Raw genomic sequence first — 22,411 nt, forward strand, 5'->3', positions numbered from 1 at the left:
GAAATCTTATTAGATATGGAACAACTTCACAGCCCTTACCTGTGATTATTCCAGACACTGGTGTTCATTCATGTGTCTCTTCTACTTTTCTCTTTTCACCCTAAAATCAGGAGATTGACATGTTATCATGTCTCATCCTGGTTCTTATTTTTAGCTTCTAGCAGATTCCACTTTTATTGATCGTGTAGTTGTGTATGCGCTGTAAATAACAGTTTTTTGTTAATGTCAGAACCAAATACATTCATACACTGACACACCTGAAAACTGTGCTGCTCCTGTGGTTACAATCAAACTGCCCCATATTCCTCTGGAGGGTTGATGGGCATCGATTCAGGCAAACGCAGAGCGAAAAGTATCATTAGACAACTGCTGTTTTAGTGGCTCATCCAGAGAATAACTGGTCCCTGTGTAGTTCTGAATGTTGTACATGACTTGTTTGTTGCTCTCTGGTTAAACCTAACTAGTGAAGGGTTTTCTCTTGTTGTTTTGCAGCTGTTGAACCAGACAGCATTGTTTTAAATACATTTTACATCCTGTATCTTTTTCATTCAACCTTATTTGGCTATTACTTAAAACCAAGAACACATCTGCTCATCTCAATCAATAATTACAAAATATTAACTACAAAACTTAGTAATACTAATAAATAATTAACATACATTTACAATTACTCAAGTTATGTAGTCATACATTTATTTTGTAGCCCCCAAAACAAACAACAGTACTGACACTGTTTTAGATCTGGTATGTCACTGGAGGGCGGTTATCTCCAGCCAGTACTAATGACAGAATGCATCTACAAATGCAAAGTAAAAACAGCCGAACAAGTGTCTGCACACAATTTGCAAACGCACGCCTCCTCTGCATTATTAACCCATAACAAATGGTTGCCAAGGTCTATTGAGCATACTTGAAAAAAGCAGCATGAAGTGACTTACTTCAACCACAAAGGGAGAAGTGAATAAATAACCCTCTGCTCTTTGGAAGTCAATTCGCTCAAATTGATTGTGAATGACATCAAAGAGAAAGATCATCTGTCAACTGTGGTTCATGTTCCCCAGAAGATAAAAGTCATGAAATTGAGAGGATGCTCATCAAAACAAAAGACCAGGGGGATTCCAGCCAATGATGGTGAGTTTTTTTTCCAGGGGATCAGAGGAGGCGAAAATTGACCAAACACAACACACCATGAAATACCATCACAAAAGAGCAGCTGGTAAAACATGGAATGTCTCGTATTTCTTTTTAATTCACCATAAAATGATTTCCTCTTCTCTCTTCAAAGGGTCTTCACTCTGGCAAGCAGCCTTTGCTTCCACACACATTCATCAGACATAAATACAAAACCACGGAGCGTTGGTCACCTTCTGCTCTGTCGAAGTAAAATCCGTGGCATATCCCTGATTTGTTCACTTACAATAATGGAATTGCACCAGTGTTGGTGGCAGCATTCAGTAACTGGACTGGGCCTTTCATTCTCAGCGTGATGGTGTCTTCTATTAGTGCAAATGATTTCCTTATCTTTCAAAGGGTGACTGTACAGTATGTAGGCTTTGCTGTGCTTTGGTCTTAACATTCATTACATCTGTCTCTATCTGTAGCTTCACATTTGGTATCATAAGGAAACATGCTTTGTAATTGATTAGGATTGATTCAGACTAATCAGAAATATTCTAATTACTGAATTAACACGTTCCAGTTTTAAATTAACTTCAAAGTCCACTTTTTGGTTAAATAAACTATCCTAAAAACAGTTTCTCTTTACATGAACTCCAAAACTCAGCTTTTTAAAAGTTAACCTACTGTACAAAACCAAAATATAAAACTACACACTTCAGAATATAATAATAATAATAATAATATTAATAATAATAATAATAATAATAAAAATCAGAATATAAGATAAAGGTCCACTAAAGACTGACCTCTGCTGGATCACAGTAACTTTGATTTTGTTCTTGCGAAGGCATTCGCTGAATCAGAATGTTCCGAGCGCCGTCAGCTACTGATCCATTCACATTGTGGATGACAAATAGCTTTTCTTTATAGGATTAGAGGAGAAAATGTGGTAATTTGACTTTCAGTCCTGAAAGGTTAGGTAGCAATATCGCTGAACAGGAAATGGTATGGTGCAGTTATATACAGTATATTGTTATTTCGATATACATTTGATTTGTTAGCTTGTCAGCACCAGTCTGACTCGCTGGTCTGAGAAATGGAGGTGCTGCCAAAAGGGAAGGACTGGGAGATAAGAGTGTTCATGAGCAGCCAATGATGAATTACATCGGGAGGGTTTGATTAGGTTTTTATCTTCTCACGAGACTCTCAGGGATGAGCAGAAACTGATGGGCTGCAGAGAGCAGACATGGTGTTGTTTATTTGTCAGCAGAGTGGTCGGCTGGTGAGAATTGTTCTGGAGGCCTCTCAGGATGCTGTAAATAGATCGTGTTTTCTTGGGTTTTTTAGTTCAGGTTGAATTGTTAGACAGCTGGAGGAACCTGTCAAAAAATAATGATGCTAAATAATTTTTCACCTTAATCTGCATTAGTTTTACTCTAAGTACTTATGTGATTTATGTCACTTTACCTGGAAATGCCATGGTTGACAAAAGAAGTCCTTGCCTTGTACACTGGTGTTGTAATAATCTAAAAATTAATAAATGAGAGCAGATATCGATTGTCTTGGTTTAGTCCTCACCTTGTGCAAGTTTTATCTGTGTTGCCCTGAAGGAAACACTCAACTGTGTCATAGATTTTCTTTGACGCTCAAGGTCACCTTCAGGAAAAAGGCATTGATAAAAAAACAGCTACTGTAGTAGTGGAGAAAACTGGTGTGATTTTTTTTTCTTTACAGTGAGACAAAAGAAGGATGAGCTTGAGAATTTCTTTTGAAAATTAAACCTGAGCTGTGGATAATCCTGAATGAGTCGTTTCTATAATGAAGCGGTTAGCACGCCTGCCTCGGAAGCAGAGCGCAGAGAGTCCTGGGTTCAATTCCCAGAGGAACCACATGCTTGGTGCCTGCTGGGGGACAGCCTGTTGACAGCTTCTCTGCTGCTAACACAAGGGTTTCCTTCCAATAACGTTCAAATTATTATGAGTCTGTTTGAATTGATTTCAAACCACGTCTAAACGTTCAAATTATTATGAGTCTGTTTGTATATGTATAGGTCGACTGAAGAGAGCTCTAAGACTAGGGTTGTTCAGAAACCGTATTCTACAGACCATTACAAGTACGTGTATTTCTATTTGTGTACCGCTGATACCATGTACTTCTTTGAGTTGGGTTTCAAATGTGCAGTGAACTGGAAAGCAGTGTTAGATTGGTGTCACAGCTCTGTGGGTGATATGGTGACATGCAGTGGAGTGGACGGACATGCCTTGATGCTGCACTGTACGTAGAGAGAGGCATTTTTCACGTTCTCTGGTTGAAAGCCATGCACTGTGCTACATTAGCTTTTGCTCGTTGACTTACTGTCATATAGAAATTTCAGTCATTTCAAGGAGTTAGTAGTGGTAATAAAAGAGTGCAGAACACCTTAGATAGCTTTGTAACCCTGGCAGAAATAGTAAACATTATTTGCCATATGTTTTGTTTATTTTATAAATAATTTCATGTGTGAGTAATATGAATTTCATTGCCACTTAGTTTCAAATGTTTGTGAAGTTTATTTCCTTATTTGTCCAACCAAAAAAAGATTTAGCAGGAAGGGCTTAACGGCATGTTTTTCAGATTAGGCACATCCACTTTCCTACCTGTGCGCGTTTGGAGTCTGTCAACATTCATTTTCTTCATTAAAGGCTGATACCTTGTTTTCACCAACAGGCAGGCAACGTCCTAACAGGAGCCAGAGCTACTTAAGCACAGCCCAAAGTAAATGGATATTTTCAATACTGAGTAACAGTGCATTCAGAGTGTCTGTAACTGTTGTGCTAATCAGCCGGGATGAGAGTTGCTGTGCCGCTCTCATCTCTGCTTATAGATTTACAGGGACAAAATAAAAAATCTACGAGCTGGTATGTGTCTAAAGGGGTTATGGATTGATGCTGTTTACGTAAACTAAAACACAGACAAATGCAGGGAGAGCAGATTAACTTCTGATCACTTCACCAATGAACAGACATTTATGATTATGCTCAGTAGATTTGTATTGATCAGTGTGTGTCTTTTATGGCATGAATCTTTAAGATCTTGTCAACAGACAGCCAGGTCATCCTGACTATCAGGGTTTCTGCACCTGGTGCAGATAGAGTCGAGTTCACACTGAGGTTGAAAATATATGAAAATGATCATCTTATTTCATCTGTTAATTAGGTCTGGAATTTTACCATTGATTACTTCCATCCCTGTGATGGATCAAGGGAGTGACCTATTTTCAAATGTGACAAATGCCTGCTGTCTCCAAAATCACAGTTCAGTGGATGTTACCATTGGTTTGGTTGACTTGAATAGTTTTCCCTAAACTTTTTACTTAAGAACTCTTCACTCTATAATGTAACGTTTGTGAATGAGAAAATGGCACAACTTTGGTAAATAATTTCTTTAACATTTAAATGCTCAGTTACTAGTTCTAGGTCATTTTCAAAACGAAATGCCTTAAATCAATTTTTCACTTTTCCCTTTGAACTCCTTTCTCCACATCAAAGTATTCTTGGACAAATTTAAAACAAGGAACGACAAGGACGTTTGTTGATAAATGTGCTAATGTTGATGGGATGAAAACACAAGAGAACATATGCTACCACATCAATGTCGTTGAAATTTGATGACTCAATTTTCCGAACCAAACTAATTTGTCCAAATGTGAGCCTCCAAGCAATGTTGCTCTAAATGGAACTGTAATCTTTGTTTTTAAACTCATCTTTATGAGATTAACCCTTGTAGTGCGCTGCAAAATTTAGAATGTTTTTCTCTACATTATGTAGCCTAGTGTTCACTTTTATTGAATTAATCAGACTGAATTCTCAAGACTGAGTTACAGATTGAAATATAAGGTAAACGTTTATATATTTGCAAGCAATTCCACCATGCCTTTTTTAATTCATTGTGTTTAATAACACAATCTGGTACATAATCGTGCTATTAATATTTGAAAAGGCCACTGGTTTTGTTTCAAACATAAGGTTATTGTTGTAGTTCACAGACCAAATGTTCCATATAGTAGACAATGTTTGCATTGCTGCCACTTAAATGTTTTGGGAGTTATAAATTATTGCAGAAGCAGCCTCAGGAGACTGTGTAACATCTCAGTAAATGGAGTGAGGAAATTTCATGACAGCTGCCCAGAGCTGTCAGTAGCCATGAGCCTCAAAGTCTTCTCTGACATCTGTCCAACTCCTGGGAGTTGGTAGACATAAGGCAGAAAGAGAGCCAGGGATAAGGCCACAGGTCTCCTCATGTGATCCTCATGTGCCCTTCACCCCTGCAGAACTCCATCTGGGAATGACACGATCTGTGTGTTTTCTTGTTGACTGAAAAAGCGTACTAGTTGTTGAAGAATGATGCCCAACTAAAGAAATAATGTGGTATAGATCTTGGTCGTTCATTTACAGTGATGACAGTTTTCTATTTCAAGGTCTAAGACTGAATTGCAAAGCTTAAATCTACAGCGGCTTTGCCTTTACCAGCGGAATGTAACAGATGACCAAACATGGGGGGGAACAAATCATGGCTCATTATTTTTGGGCTGCATGCTACCTCCGTCTTTGCTCTGTAATTATGCATGCAACTGGCACACGGTGAGTTATTTATGCAGTGAAGTGCGTTGCCCAACCGCCAAGAACCTCCTGATTGGTGCAACTGCTTTTCTAGGTCAGACGGTGGATCAGACCTATCCACGCACACACACACAGCTAAATCCTTCCACTGAGGGAGGTAAGATGTGAATTATTGGCCTGGTTGCCCCTCTCCCCCTCTGGGCTAAATATAAACATTATTCACAGTAATGGCACCTGCACTGACTCAAGATGGCGACATACCGTCAATATGTCGCCACTATGTTTGGCCAAGTAATATTTATTTTCTTTTTTATTCTTCTTGGAGACACACCTGTGTTACTGCTGTCAATGGAAGACTGATCGATGCTGTTGCCTGGGAATAATCCATAGTTAACAAAGGTGGCGATGCCAGCTGTTGTGTGATGCTCAGTGACTCCCAGGGGTTGTGATCAGGTGGGTGTTCATCTGGTTGCAGCCGTGAACGAATCAGCCTCGGCTCTGCCCCATCACCTCTCTTTTTTTCTATCTTTTCCAAATGCCGCTCATTTTTCTCCATATCTTCCACAACCTGAACTCAGTTATGTTTGTGTCAGGATTCTTGACACCTGAATATGGAGATACCTTTAACAGCATCACAGCTGGATGCCTGATGTCACACCAGTCTCAGAAGCCCAGTCTTCACTGGTCAAATGTAGGTAGATTTTCAACTCTTTGTTTTTTTTTCTTAAACCTGTCGGTCTGACTGCCAGCTCTGTTGGCACTTGAGCTATTCAACTCCTCTGACTGTGGAGATTGTTTCTGTTTTCATCACTGTTAGCTCTGTCATTACTGCCATCCATCACATGAAGAACAGATTTGATGGGTTTCATTTTGTCCACTTCACTGGCTCAAGTCTGATAGATTATTATTTCTGTTGTTGTTGAATCTCCAAGAATGATATTCAGACTTTTTGTTTTACTTTCCCTTGTTTTATATTCTTTTTTTGCCCAAACCTTTGAATAGGTTTTTAATGGCAGCAACTTTCTAACCTTTTAATGGAAAAACCTTCTATGAACCTTTTTTTCACTGAACATTTAACATGTATTTTTTGATAAATGAACAAGTGATCACTTTCTTAGCTCATAATGTGTTGCAATTGTTTTACGACCTTGATACCATAAAAATGTTGCCATCTAAATTCATTTACTATAACCATGGTTGAAAAAACTAGTTAAAAAAGTCAGGACTCAATGTAATACTTTTCTAGTATCTTTCCTTTCCACTTTAGACTTGGCCCAGGACTCAGTAGAGAGTCTGCGGTGCTAAAAAGAAAACCATTCTGTTCTTTGGCATTTACATCAATCTCAAGCTGACACTAATGGACTGATTCACTACGGAACAGCATGTGACCTGCAGTCTGTGGTGTTCCACAAGCTTTCTAGAAGAAACAGATGAATCTGATTATCTTTTCTCAGGTACAGACCACAACATCACAGCATCAGCTCCCTCGTAATATTTTCTTCTTCCATCTTGTCTCCAATGCAGCAGTACAATCTTCACATGCAAAAAAAATCCAGCGAGGTGACATCAAATGACGTGTTTGGGATTTAAGGAGAGAAAACAGGCGTTTGGTAGAAAGTTGCATCAAAGGAATAACAAGGCAGTAAAATAACAAGGATTGACTATTCTTTTAAATGTCCTTTTGTTTGCCAAGTAATTGACTTTAAGCAGGTTGTTTGTTTACATTTAACCATCCAGTTAGCATCAGCAAGTTTAGGGGAGTATCCAAGCCAAATGTCCAGGCTCTCATATTGGCCGGAAGGTTTCTGGTTCGAGTCCACCAGCTGCCAAGTTACCACTGAGGTCCTCTGAGCATGACACCGTCCCCACACACTGCGCCCTGGGGCTGCCAACTGTTCACTTTGGTGATAGGTTAAAAGCAGAGGTCACATTTGGTGGTGTGCTGGGTCACAATGACAAGTAGTTCACTTTCCTTTCCTTCTTAAAAGTTTGTTACACACTCCAATGCTCCATCTAGCACATTGAAGAAGAGTTTCTGTTCCAATTTCCAATTTCCACAAAACACTCCGAGTTCTCTTTAGGTTTTCTCTCTTTTCCTTCTGTTTATAAATGTAGTCCAGCTTGGAGTCGTCTCTCTCTTTATTTTTTGAAAACTTTCTTCTTAGCCAAAAGTACTTGCGCAACATCTTAAGTAACTACATTCTATTTAGGCCAATCTACGATGATCTTTTAAAAAAAATACAAATCCTTAGTTCTGCCAAAAAAAAGAAACATTTTGTTCATGCAGTGTTAATTCTACCCATGCATATTCATTGTATTCGTGCCTGAATATTAACAAATTCTTCCCATTCTTCTCACATACTTACCGTACTCTCTCGTGCTGCAGCAAAGAGCTGGCGTGACACAACAACAGGCCGCCCTTATGTAACACACACGTTTGGTGGAAATGGAGCAGAATGAAGCACTCTGACCTATCACGGTGTTCTCTCCACCCACCTCTGGAGGGTTCATCATCGTTATTTAAAACAAGAGTGTCCACATAAAAAATGCAGAGATTATAATATAATATAAATGTTTGGTGATTAATTTATGATTTTCCTGGAGATGTGTGTGTTACAGGGGAGTGGATTTGTTTCTAATGATACAGTATGGTAAACTGCATGTACACAATCAGTTCCAGTGGGATGTAAGTCAGCTCAGACCACAATAATGAATAGAAATTGACTCCTGGAAAATTTAAACCTCAATTTGGCTTTTCCTGTAAAAGAATGTACCAACTGTAAGTGAATAATAAGCTTCTTAAAATCAAACAATGAAATGTCATTTGTTATCTGGAGGTTTTTAAAGCCAATTATGAACCATTTTATTACCAACTAACTTCTAAATCTGTCTCTAAATGAATCTGGTATTGAGTTTAGGCCAGGGAAAAATAAAACAATTTGCATACTAATCCAGTTAAAAAAAAAAAAGAAGAAGATTTTTCAATAATTATGTCTAGTTTCTTATTCAGTGTTTTTCCAGTTCAAAACACATCACGCTGGTTTAGTTTAAACGCCAGTTTTTTCCACTCTAGTGCAGTTTTATCAAGACGCAGAACAGACTTTGACATAATTGTTTTTACTGTATGGACCAGTGCCAGAACTGAGCATGGACCACTGTGTTCACGGTCACGTACTTTATAATGGGAGTGGAGAAAAAGGCTGAACACAAAAGAAAGCAAAAGCAGATCTGGAACTGGAACTGGTGCGTCATGGATCTAATCAGATTTAAAAGCTCTAAGCACTTTGTGGTTAAAAACAGAAGTACGGTATGAATTATTTATGTTTCAGAGATCACATACAGGCATTAAAATGTATGAACTTACCTTCCTTAAAAATATTAAAATTCAATTAATATGGAACAGTTAGCTTTTCTAAAGTCATAACAATTTACAGGACTTTTTTTTACCCTAAAGTGCCTTATAATGTGTTATCAGTGCATTTGAGAAATAATGGAAGAACGAAAGACCCAAGTTAACCTTGTCCTTAGGAGACATTGTCTGTCACGAGTCTTTACAATTACTGCTGCACAACCAGTCTTTTCACAAATGAAAGGTAGATGATTGCAGGGTTGAAAGAATGTGGTTATCAATTTCCTCATTTCAGCAAGTTTGATTAACTGAAAGTCATCCTTCTATGATGATTGTGGAAAACTCATATCACAGGAACTGCTGTGATTGGCTCATTGTAAGAATAGGTCACATTAATATAAGTCTAGAATTTCTGTAGTCAGTTACTGGCACAAGATGTAGTTGTAGCAAGTTTAATGTACGAAAGCTCAGGTGGTTCAGGTAAAAGTTGAACAGGATTCATTTACACTGCAGTCAAAAATCTGAACACAGGTGACTCATATTCATTTTGAATGACAGTGACATTAAATGTTTATGACCTCGAACATACAATAATATAGAGTCAACTGGTAGTTGCTTGTGTTCTGTGTAAAAACGAAGCCTTGGCTTCACTGATCCACACCACAGCCTCCATAGTCAGCATCTCATCTCTGGCTCATCTGCAGTTCTGTGCTCTGTTAATTATGGATAATGGACATGAAGTGCTGGTATAAGCTGCTCCTGCCAGAGCAGCAACAACTGATTAGGCACAGAGAGCTGCGTCACAAAAGGACCATGACGGTGTGGACATTTACCATGTCAACGATGACTGACTGCTGTTTTCTGGCGTCATTGTTCTAGATAATCATTTTCCAGCTGAAAGCCTTTCTCAAAGTCTCTCAGGTCAGAGGCACCCACCCCCTCCCGCCCCAAAATAACCAGTCATCATCTCTGTTCGTGGTCAATCAGTGTCAGTTAAAAGTGTAATAAACAGGATCACAGAACTGGTCATTTCAAATATCAAGACTGTGCTGATTTTGAGTCCACCTTGTTAACCTTTAAGAGCAGCCTCATTACTTTAATTTTTTTTTCTTTTCAAAGAAAGTTTCAATTAAGTGAACGTTAGACAGAATATTGTCAAACTTTACAGGGGAGCTTTTCTGTTAGTTTGATGGTTGGGCACTGTGCTCTGGATTCTTAATGAAACACAAAAGGTTAATTTAAAGTTCAACTGCTGTTACTTGACTCTTAGAATATTTAATATGCCATTATGACAAGTCGACCGGATCATACATGTCTGCTCCCTGCCGACTGGGCTATTTCAGAGTCTAGGTGTGGAATAGGTTTGTCACCTGAACCTGGCAGACAGCTTAAAGGGAGAAAGGAGGAACTACTGAAAAGATTTGAGAACATAATCACATCTCAGTGAATGATTGCCTTTTCCACCCTTCCAGTGGCCCTGCTGTGAGAACAGACGCATCACAGATTATTTACCCTTGGCTTTGAATTGTTTGGTTGACTAAGAAAAGGTGATTTCAGGGAACTAAAGGGAAAAAAACAGGAATGTTTTTAGAAGTATTATTGATTGGTATTGAAAGTCCTTTGTGTGGCATTGTTTCGCATTTTAATTGTAGTGTTTTCATATTGAATAATAAAGTATCACTCGCAACTAGTACCGTTTATGACGGTATTAGTTTTTTATGTTTTTGTAAACTATTTGAGTTCAATGAATAAAGTACATATTTGATTGATGGCTCCCAATCTGGGGATATTCTCAGCTACAGGGTGCACAGCACAGTGATGAATGCAAAATGAATCAATTGGCAATCGTCCTGCCTACAAAAGTATTTTGGAAAACACTAGATGAGCTCATGATCGGCTTGTCTAAATCAAAATGCAACTACATTTCTAATATTCTGTTTCATATAGATTTTGAAACAAACCTTCAGTGTATTTTCTTATTGTGTTACCTGAAAGACCATTCATAACCATCTTGAAAGGGTAAAGATTGAGTACATCCACTTGGCTGCTTCTTCAGATTCAAGGGTTTATTGTGTGCATGTGTGAGACCAGTCATCATATAAGGGCCCAGATAGAAGTGTTGGAAGCAGACACAATGAGTTAGATGGTCTGTTGTTGACATTTTTACAGCTACTCATTAGAGCACACACCAATAATGGCACAAATGCTAAATTTGATTTTCTCCACTCGTTAACCACAGAAACCCAGAGCTCTCAATCTGAGACTATGAAAAAGGTTCATGCATCACAAATGCAATGTATGCACTCAGGTTTACAAGGGCAGACATATGCTTTCAAGATTACTGGTTGGTTTCCTGCCTCTGTGCTCAAATAAAAAAGTAGCCTAAAGCGCCTAAAGTGTTTTAAAAAAAAAAAAGGCTCCAGGACTCCAGGCACCTGTGGTAAATTGACGATAATTGTAAAGTAACATTAACTGTATGTTTTAAGCCATAAAAAACTATAGGACTGACTGCCGTATAGTGTTGACTCTTTCTTGTTTTGATCGTTGTTAAATTTCACTTGCAAAGGTCAGTGAAAATAAATAAAATACATTAAAATAGCAGATAAATCCCACCAACTATGTTGAGGGGAAATACACATTTTAACTTGAATGTTTTTTAAATTTCTCAAAACACTTTGTTGATCTTCATATTTTGTGTGTAACGTGGCAGTGTAAATTAATTTTATCAGTATTGGGGCTAGTCATGACTTTCCCATGTCTGTCATTCAGTAGTAATAATTTAATAATAATCTCACTGTTGTCTGAGATCATCATTAGATCTGATTATTTTGGACGACTGATTTGTTTTTGTCCATTTTGGTAAGCAGACAGTACTGCAATAAACTATGAAGGAAGTTTAACTAGATGATAATGGTAATGAGTACCATTAGACGTTTTGTACCATTTGAAATGTAAAACTGAAGAAAGAAACTAGTCGGTCCGTAAGAATCACTGGCAGTTGATAGCAAACTTTTAAAAACTCCTGTGTAAAGTCATTTTCAGTCACGTAGGTGACTGAAAATTTTAACTTTTAACTTAATGGGAAGGTGTTTCATCACAGTACAGTCTTGTTTAAGTGGCAAAAAGCATTAAGGCTGGGGGTTGGCAATTGTTCCCCAAAATAGTCCCTGAAGAGTCCTAAAAGCTTTTGAACAAAGTTTGGTCTGCGTCATACCTCTCTGTGAATCTTATCAGCAGAGCACACTAATGAATGTTGCCTAGCAACCATTAAAACAGGGACGGTAAAGTCAATTTTGACTCAAATAAATAAATAAATAATATATAAGATTCCCGCTCAGCCAGATCTTTTCCTCCTCTTGTCTTGTCAGCTTGCTATTCATGTGCCATCTGCGTGCGGTAACAATCCCCATTTTCACATTAACATCAGAAAGGTTGTTCTGCTCTACCGAGGCATAATTACACTGCCTATTTAATTAGGCACCATCTTGTAGCCGCTCTGCTTTGATGCAAAGTAATACCTGATTGGGCAAATTGTACTTGCTTGTAAATAATATATATCTTTATGTTTATGTGTTTGGACTAATGATACCAGTTTAGTTTTCATTTTATCTGTGTCGACTTTTTATCTTGGGGCCATCTGGAGTCACCTGTCCAGGTGTCTGTCCAGACCAATTATGGCCTTTAGACCAATGCAGTTACCCGTGATGTAAAGTCTAACGGTAATGTGTTTAAAATGACCTGATTTGGATCAGTTTTTTTCTTTAACTTTGGTTTAAAAAAAATTTTTCTATAGTGCAAGGATAAAATATCTACAGATGGTTACGGTATTTTACAAGACATATTTCTCAACCCCCATCTATAGAGTGGTTTGACTATACAATGGGTCATTTATTAGTCATCACTTATGATTGCAGCTCGAGTGATAGCTGTAATAAACAGTTCTTGGCACCAAGCGTTTAAATATGATTAAAGCACTATCACGGAATAATGATCTCCCCTCTGTTGGAGCGACGTAGTTCAAATAAGTGGCAAAGACAAACCATTTGTATGTGGAACGTGTGGAAGTGAAGTACAAATGGCTCTGTTGTCCAGACTGCAGCCTCTGTAGGCCTGTGAATCTAAACAAGAGCAGTTATTTCTGATCAATCTTTGGCAGACAGGAGGCACAATATCTGTTCCACCGATAAAAAAAAATGCAGCCTTGTTTATTTTCACTAAAACCCAACACTGACATCTGTTTGATGGGTAAAACCTAAACCATCTTTGATAGGTTGTCAGATCCAGGGTAGGTCATCATGACCAGGGAAGTTGTTGCTAACCTTGTGTTGTGCAGGTCATCGTCACAGTTGTCATCTCCAATAAACCATGTGAGGGTTCAACTTATGCAGACTGTTGTGTCTCAAGTGGCCAGGGTGACAGTAATACTAATACACAGTAAAATCCCTTAGTCATTTTTAAAGTTCCACCGCAGAATGTGACGAAAGTTTGAAGAGTGAAAGTATTTATTCACTGGGTAAATGTTTGTTTTTATTATTCAAGGGCAGAGCACAGGAGAGATGGTCGCTGCCAGTGCTGTATCATCATCATCATGCAGGGAGACCATCTGAACGTTGTTATGCTGTCTGATTTGAGTGCCAGTGTCAAGGACATTCTCCTCTGTACACTGTTATTAAAGCCTTCTGTGGAGTCCATCCAGGTCCTAAACAACATTCATTCAACCAAGAGATATCATCTCACTTGGTTTGTTTATTCCTTAATAGATGAATATCTCATGGTATTTAGCAAGCAGTCACACTTTGTACATGATTGCACAAACAAAAGAAAGAAAAGAATGAAAAAAGAAAGAAATCCAATCCAAAGCGTAGACCCAGCCAATGTAAACAAAGACGTTTTCTTTATATAACGCTCTGTGGCAATGTCCTGTTTTCATTCTTTCTAACTTATTTTCTCAACCATAATGTTCCCAGGTTCTGGGCATTGAGGTTTGGTTTGATTGATTTTGGACATTTTTGTTGACACACTCATATTCTCTGAGTTGCATGGACATTTTGTTCAGGGTTGACGTGCGTGCTCTGAAGCAGCTTTTGTCTGTCACATGGTCGACAACCTCCATCTGGGGAACAAGCTGCTGCTCCACCTCCCCGCCATCACTGATGGAGGAGATTTTCAAAAAAAAAAAAAAAAAGTCTCACACATACTTCTCACAAATGTTGTCTGAGGAAAGAAGCTGAGGTTTCAAAGCAGCCTTGTTTTGTTGCTGATGGGATGCTCTGCAGCCTATTTTCAATTTCCATATGTTCCTCTCACATAAATTCCTTGTAATTTTACATTTGTATTATAGTCAAAATTGATAATTGATTTTACTTTAGCCTATTCAGCTAAGTAAATGGGAAAAAGTGCAGTTTATTGTTAAATGTCATGCAATTTAGTCTGATGACAGTGACATCTGAGGCAACACAATTAGTCGGCACAGCTTTCCAGGCTGTTTGCCTCTTCAGCATCTGCAGCAATGTGATTATCCAATGTTTTGATGTCAGGAAAGAGAAATGTTGACTGACAGGTCGTGGCTGAATTGAGCACATGATCAAACTGTAAATGACAGCAGAGACCCATCTATTCTTCTCTGAAGAAGAAAAAGATCTGGAGCAGACAAAACATTTAATTATTCCTCCAGCTTTTTACAGACATGGGCAGAGCTGAATCGATTCAGGGGAAATTAGAAAGGCTGAGCCATTCTTACTGACTGTCACCGGTAATAGACATGGAGCTTGAATACATATAGCAATTATAGTTATGTATCCTGAAAATCCATGTGCAAGGATAATTCAGTAGAAACTAAGTGAAGCAGATACAGAAACAGACACTGTGTGTGCATCTGTATGATGAATTTGATATATTGTTGACAAAGGAAACATTTAATATTCCAGGCTCATGTTTGTCATATGCAATGTTAATAGAATTTTAATAAATATACTTGTCTAGTGGAAAGAAATATTTCTGTACTAAAAATTCAAACTGACATGGTGTAAAATAAGTTATATTAAAAAACTGAGAAAGAAAATTACACTTTATAAGAAAAAACAGCCAGTTGAACAGAAAATGAGCAGAGCTTTTACATTAATAGAGCATTTAAATTTATATAAACCAAATACCAGACTTGGTAAAGAGCATTTCTGACATCTGTTGTCGGAGGAGTTCCTTTAGTTTGGTTATTAAAAAAAACAAAAATGCTTTCAAAAACAGAAATAAAAATGTTTTCGACAACACCGGTGACTAGCAACCTGACATTTTATTACAATGACCCTCCGACTCTGAGGCTTTGGAGATCTCAAACCCCTTCACCTTTTTAAAAAAATGTTAGTTTCTAACCTTTTAACTCTAGAAATAGAAACCTCTACAGGCCGTGTCTACCTCAGTGTGTGGTTGTCTGTGACGGTCAGGGGGGCCGACAGGTAACCCCAGGGTTTGGAGTCTTTTTATGCACCATATCCCCCTGTGGACAGACAGGGATCCGCTTGTTTTTCAGACCCAATTGACTGGAGCTTATTGACGAAACACCTTTTAGGTAAAAGGAGAGATTTTGCTTTCAAGGCTCCCCCCTGACTATGAGTAAATATCAGCTGCTAATTAGTGGCTGTTTATATCCTTCACAACTGCCAGAGCAGACGTCATACTGATTTTTTGTGTTTAGTTATCAATCGAACAATATTTATTTTTTGGTTAGGCAAAAAACATGACATTTATGTAAATATTGATATTGTTTCCTGTTTTTAGCCCCCTCTACAGGGGAGAGAGAGATGCTAATTCTTCAATGATCATAGACATGTTCTGCACATTCAACAATTAATTACAGCTGAAGGAAAAATCTTTAGCCCACATGCTGCCTCACTACATTATTAACCTACTTCCTGTCACCTACATAGTGGACAGTTGTACATTTAACTGATATTGAGCAGTTTAATTAAAGCCTTATCTTTAATGACTTCAGGCATCAGTAATTTTCCACGAAACCTGTGCTAACTCTTCATGGTTAATAACTTCTGCACTGTTTTGATTTGAAAACCTCACTGACGCCTCTTCATTTGTCATCTGTTCAGATTTCATTGGTTAAATCTCTGCTTTTGGTTTTCTGTTCTAGTGAGCTGCTGTTTGAAAGAGAAGACGAAGAAGAAACCACTCCTACCTAAGATACTGTAAGTGATTGACCCTCTGCGTCTTACTCGCATACAGTATGACCTGTTTGTGTAATGGAGAGTATAATGCAGGCAATAGGCCTCTAAATGTGTACAACAAAGGGGAGGCCCTCGTTATTTTTTTTTTTTTTTAAAGGACTGCAGTACCTCTTGTGTTTTTCACTAACAAATACAAGGAAAATCAATCACATCAGTAAAACCAACAGGGATCCAGGATGCCTGATAGCTGTTGCTCTCATTGGAGATGCAGTCATTGTCCTGTTGCTGCCTTTAATGAGATCTGGAGGTGTGCAATCTAATATTCACCACTGAGGCTCCAGCGTGGCCCCGGAGCCTATAACCCAGAAGGCTTTGTGCTAATTCAATGGAGTGAAGTCACCTCAGTGATCAGAAGGGCTAGAGTAGCCATTCAATCAGTGTGAAGAGAGGCCCAGTCCAGGTCTTTATATGATGTACTAACAGTCCAATATCAGGTACAAGGGGTTGATTTATTAGTGGGATTAGAAGCAAGAGGATGAAGCAGGTTTGGCAGGAGTTAAATGGATGCAATTATCATCAATGGCTGATCTGGGACCAGGTTTTTTTCCCCTCATGCTTCGTCAAATACAGTGAGGCTGGCTATCAAGAGCTTCTGTTGAAAGTAAGTTGACGTCTGTGCATTTCAAGTTTGACGCATCCCAATGAATGGGGGTCAGTTGATTTCCCTTTACTTTTATACATTTGTATTCAGTAGAAGAAGACATTGATACATTAGTATTGAGCTAATAGTGATGTTAATTGTTACTAACAGTAACAATACTAACAGTAACAGGTAGACTGTTAATGTGCCTCTGACATCTGTAGCAGTGGCAGCAATTACTAAGCAGCAGCTTAAGGCTAACGTACATGTAGTGGCTGAAACACTGTAATAGCAATCTCTCTGAGCCATATGGTCGGCCTAGGCTTTTAAATGGACAGTTTGCTTAGATAACTGTGTTTACTTTGCTTTTTGGGATCTGGTCCTAGTCTCTCCATTCAGTTCAGTTCAACCTGTTTGTTCAGAAAGCATCGCATTCTTTCTTGCTTTTAACTGGCTCCACCTATTACTTCTGCCAATAAGATCAATTCAGCACTCAGAGGTTCTTAATTATACTGTACTCTACCTTCACTTTATCTTCGATTGTTTAATTTGAGCTGAGCAATTGTCATGCATCATTAAAAATAAAAAACGCATGCAACAGGAGTAGTTGAGGTGTTTTATATCCAGTACTTCCTGGTCAGAAAATGTCGATTCACTGAGATAAATAATTAGCTTATTTAATGTACAGAGAAGAGTCTCCTCCACAAGGATTAGTCTGCGTGTCCTTAATGTACAGAGAAGAGTCTCCTCCACTCTTAATGATAAGGATTAGTCTGGTGTCATGGTTGTCACTAATGACTGATGTACTGTGTACTGCACCTTCTTTCTCCACGTGCCATTGTGACATTGGCTTCTGCAACAATAATGAAGTTTAAGCAGCATATTTCAGCATTCACTGTTTTTTTTAAAAAAAACCTTTCAGTAAAATACTGTCGATGCTTGAACCTGAGGTCTCTAGACTTTTGTCATTTTTCTAGTGTGTCTGCTTGGCTCCCCGGCCACACAGTGTTTAGTAATCATCAGATGGGATGGCTTGTCCCTGTCAGCTCAGCTCTATGATCCTTATGTAGAGAGAGAGAGAGAGGGAGAGAGAGAGAGATGTCCCCTGGATAAGCTCAGGAAAAGATGGAACAGAGAGGGAGAAGATGGCCTGGCATGTTCAAAATGGCCTCAGGGAAGCCATTTCCTACAAAGGGCTAATTCCCCTGGCTCTTTGGTGTCAGTGTGCCTTTTGTGAGCTGACGTGTTTGAGACACATTGCGGTCGACATGGACTCGAGGAGATATGACAAATACAAAAGAACAAAACATTTTTTAATTCTCTTGAGATAAAAAAAACATGTTGGACATTAGTATCTGATAAACCAGCTGTGGTTTTCTATTCATGAGAAACCTCTTAGAAAATCATGTACAGGATTAAGAATGACCTGCAGCCAAATAAAACACCCAACAAGGGAAGAGAATCATTGTAACATTAAAAATTAAAATTCCTTCCGAGTGTATTTTTTAATCAAATTTAGAATTTAGCTTCAGCTGCTGGACTGTAAAGAATTTATTTAATAGATAATAATGTGATGCTAGTGCTAGTCTCTCAGCACATCAGTCAGTCAAAAGGATAAATAAACAATATGGTATTTACATTTTTTTACTTCAGAAGAGTAAGAAATAGAGTTAAAAAAGATTGAGTAGTAATACTAAAATTAAAGTCCTTGCTCATGTCCTGAAACTGTCCACCATTCTTTCAATTATTCTTTTCTGTTGTTGCAGCTCCATTTCATCATACACCATAGCACCAATATGTCCAGCCTTCACTCACTTTTTTTTATATATCCCTCCCATCATCATCCCTCACTGTCAACACTTCACTTTCCTCCATCCTTCCATGTAACGCCGCAGAATAACCTGCTGGTGAACAGACAGAATTGGACCAGCAAACGTGCACAGACATGTTGTAGACTTGGTTAAAAAACGGCAAAAAAATGAAACTGTGCCGATGTTTGTGAGTGGGTGGGTGTTGTGGAGCGTGTGTGATTTGGCAGTGGTTTAGCTGAAACCGTCTCCTTGAGGAGTGTCGCAGCTGCCAGATGTTTGAAACTCACTTAGAGATTTCCACTTTGACCTTGCATTCATCAAGTCTGAACCTCCCCAGTGCTGCGGCACAGCATTAACCATTAAACAGCCAGTGTAGTTTTGTCAAGCATCTGGTCATTGTGTGAAAGAATTCTCTTTCATTTTCTACTGTATATACTGTACAATCAGAGATTGATTCGTTCGGTATAGTTTTATCTAATAACAACAAAAAATACAGCATTTTAATGGCCATAAAAACCCTCTTGAGCAGTAATCATCAACCAGCAGCCTGTGAGAAAAAAGCTGGCCCTCCGACAAATATAGTTGCTGACGCCGGCTCTAAAGATTCCTATTAGAAATAAAACAGGTCGGATGTGTCCTTTTTTGTGCTCGACCCCTTCACCTCACTCTAAAGGAGACACGTATGTTGCTCCCTGATAAAAGACAAGATTTTTTTCCGGACTCTAATGTAGCCGTTAACCAGACTTTCAACAAAACTTTCTCACTAAAAGAAAATAATCCCAGCTCCCACAAGTGTCAGAACGGATGATCGTCACGGTGTTAACAGGATCAATGCTGCCTTCTCCTAATCCCTTATTCAACAACTGTATATAAAATATCTGTGGGAGGCCAGCTCATAACATCTGCTCTTAGATCAGTTTCTTGTGACTCATGACAACGTTTGAGCCTCTAGCAATGTCAAACAAAGTTGGTGTCAATACCAAGCAGTCTTTGTTTTTTGTGTAATACCACGGGGACGCTGGAACTTGTGGGTTTGGGAAAGTGTAATGTTGTTTTGAGTGGACGTGTGTGGGTGTACGAAGGTGTGAGATGAAGCTTATAGGTTTAATCCTTGTGCGGGGAGTGTGGGTGGGAGTTTTCCCTCTTGGGGATTTACTAAGCCTCGGTAAATATTCAGAGACTAGTGGAAGGCCACTCTTACCGCCTGTAGAACAAATAGATTTGGCATATTCAGGACAGATGAGCACAATTTACACTCAGCACTGCTATCCTGTTTTTCCCATTTCTCCAGTTGATTAATAGATTCAGAATCCCCCCCGCGCCCCCTCCCCGTTTAATCTGAGGCAAATCGTCACTTCATGATTTTCCTCAGCAGTGGATAATCCAGACACGTTTTTCTACCTGCTTGTCATTCTTTTCCAAAACATCTAAAAAAATGTAACATTTTTTCATATCTTTTTACCTGGATTTCCATGCCTTTATACTTCGACCTTAACCTAAAAACCAGACATATTATGAAAAGTTGATCTTGTAAATGTCTTAATATACATATTTTTACCACCTCACATTCCATAAGCTGAGCACCGCTGCTCATCCAGCTTTTTCTGGACGGTCTTCTTCTTGGGCGGGGATCGCCGTCCAGCTCACATTTCTGTCTCACTGCTCAACAGTTGCCATGGGTGGGTTCCCAAGCCATAAGAGAAGGGTGGAGCATGCATTAGCTCATTACCATTAAAGATGAGGTCACAGAAACCAGCCAATTAGAACAGGGCTGTTAAACAGGTTGCAAGTAATCCAGTTGTGCTCAGTCCTTTATGTCTTTGACACCAAAGTGTAATTTTGATCTCAGTGAACCATATTAATTTGCATAGAAGTAGAAGCAGAATATTTCCCCTTTAATATCCATTTTATATGAAATAAATAACAGGCGTTATATTTTGTCTTTACAATCGCCCTATTATTAGTGGTCTCAATGGCCTGTCTTTTTGTCTCGACGCCATAATGACACACATTATTGTAATTGCCCTGAAATTGTGTGTTTAGCAAACATCATCTAGCTGTGAAATATTTAAACAGACACCAAGGAGAGGTCTAAGGCTGATGATGTTGTTCAGCTCGTGACTTTGCATATGAAATCTGGCAGCCGCTAAGTCTGAAATGGATCGATGAGATGATGAGAAAAAAGATTATTAGCGCAACCTCAACCACAGACGTCAATGGTTTTTCCTGTAATTCGCTCTTTTCCTGTCCAGAGCTCAGTGTGTTTACTTGTTCTACTGCAATACAGTGTAAACTTTGTCTAGCACGGTTTTCCTTGTAGAATTTGTGTCCAAAACATTCCAGCAAAGGCGAAAAGACTCAAAGGAATCCGGATGACACATAAATGTATTTATTATAAATCAATTTGCTGATACAAAATGGTCCATAGGTAGGAAGAAATGCTGGTGTAGCTGCTTGGAATAAGACTGTAACTTATACCCAATAAGGGGGAGTAGTTTATCAGTTTTGGGTTCCTTAGTTGGTTTAGTTAACTGACCAGTAGAGAATGGTCAGGAAATGTATGTTTCACGTGTTTGGGACAGACATTTGCAATCCTGGAAAAGGTATTCCAGGTGGAGGCCGGACTTCCTGTAGGGATTCTTAATGTGTCGATGAAAGTAGACCTGAAAGATTAAAACCACTGAAATCATGTGGATATTCTACGGGATTCTGCAAGAGAATGGAGTTTTTGCCAAGTATATTTTCTTATATTTCTAAAATATTTATAAGTATGTATATTTACAATATGTATTGCACTGTTTTGTTTTGAATTCTGACTACTAAATATGACTAATTTACTGTAAGATATGGTTAAGCCTTAATAATGAACTCCTGTTCCTCTGGTGTTTTCACTCAGGAAGTGCTGGTTGGTGGACTAATGTCTAATGTAAAATAAATAGAAAATCAAAAAAAGAAAGAAAGAATTTGATCAGATTCCAAGGTGTGGCCCAGCAACATGAATTGCATTGCTAAAGGAAATAGAATATTTTCATCCAAGCCACTGTCAGCTCCAGCCAAAGCGCCCAGATGCTTGTTTAATGCTGCACTGGCTTACAGTGGCCTGTAAATTGAACAAGGGAGTGTTAATTCTGCATGTCTGTTTGTTGTGTTCAGACACCTGTGAACCTTCTGCCTCCGTGGTATCATCACTGCTCCCACACTTCAGAGGAGATTTTTAATTTCGCTTCCTCCAACCTCCCAGCTTTAAATGATGGGGCACAGGCAGAACCAGATGCAGTTGTTTCCATGAATCGTGAGGCATGATTAGGATTTTTTCCAGGTTGTGTTTCCTCACATCACAATGCCCAGGTTTTGTCTGTTGGGACTGCGTAACAATTTCAGTTTGATTGTTGTGTTACCTCACCATTAGCGCTGTATCAAGGTAAGTTTTGCAGTCAAGTTGCTAGGTAACCAAACGCCTCCTTAGACCTGGTGCTGTTATTTCTGACTAACTACGTCAGGTCTTTCACACATCCAAGAATAAAAACTGTGCTCACAAGCTGCTTTGTTGCACAGAAAAACCTCAGGGAATTTTGCCATTGTAAAAAAGCCGAAGGTTATTATGGGATCTGTTGAGCAGCAGATAAATTCTACGTCAACAGATCAGATAATCACCATCTACAACCAGAAAGATGCAAAGATCGAAAGAAAAAAAAAGCAGGATTTCAACATCTTAAAGCAAC

At 38.7% G+C, this 22,411-nt stretch overlaps 1 protein-coding gene across 4 annotated transcripts in view; it reads left to right on the forward strand.

Annotated features, from left to right (window-relative positions):
- syt1a (synaptotagmin Ia) overlaps positions 1 to 22,411 on the forward strand; it is a 124,173-nt gene that overhangs the window by 18,943 nt on the left and 82,819 nt on the right. For all 4 annotated transcript variants that reach the window (XM_008315374.3, XM_008315375.3, XM_017034380.2 and 1 more), the window contains one exon: positions 16,205 to 16,259. The gene's annotated coding sequence lies outside the window, so the exon portion shown is untranslated. The remainder of the gene's footprint in view (positions 1 to 16,204; positions 16,260 to 22,411) is intronic.

Source organism: Cynoglossus semilaevis, chromosome 8, assembly GCF_000523025.1.
Source record: "Cynoglossus semilaevis isolate Cse_v1.0 chromosome 8, Cse_v1.0, whole genome shotgun sequence".
Classification (NCBI taxonomy): domain Eukaryota; kingdom Metazoa; phylum Chordata; class Actinopteri; order Pleuronectiformes; family Cynoglossidae; genus Cynoglossus; species Cynoglossus semilaevis.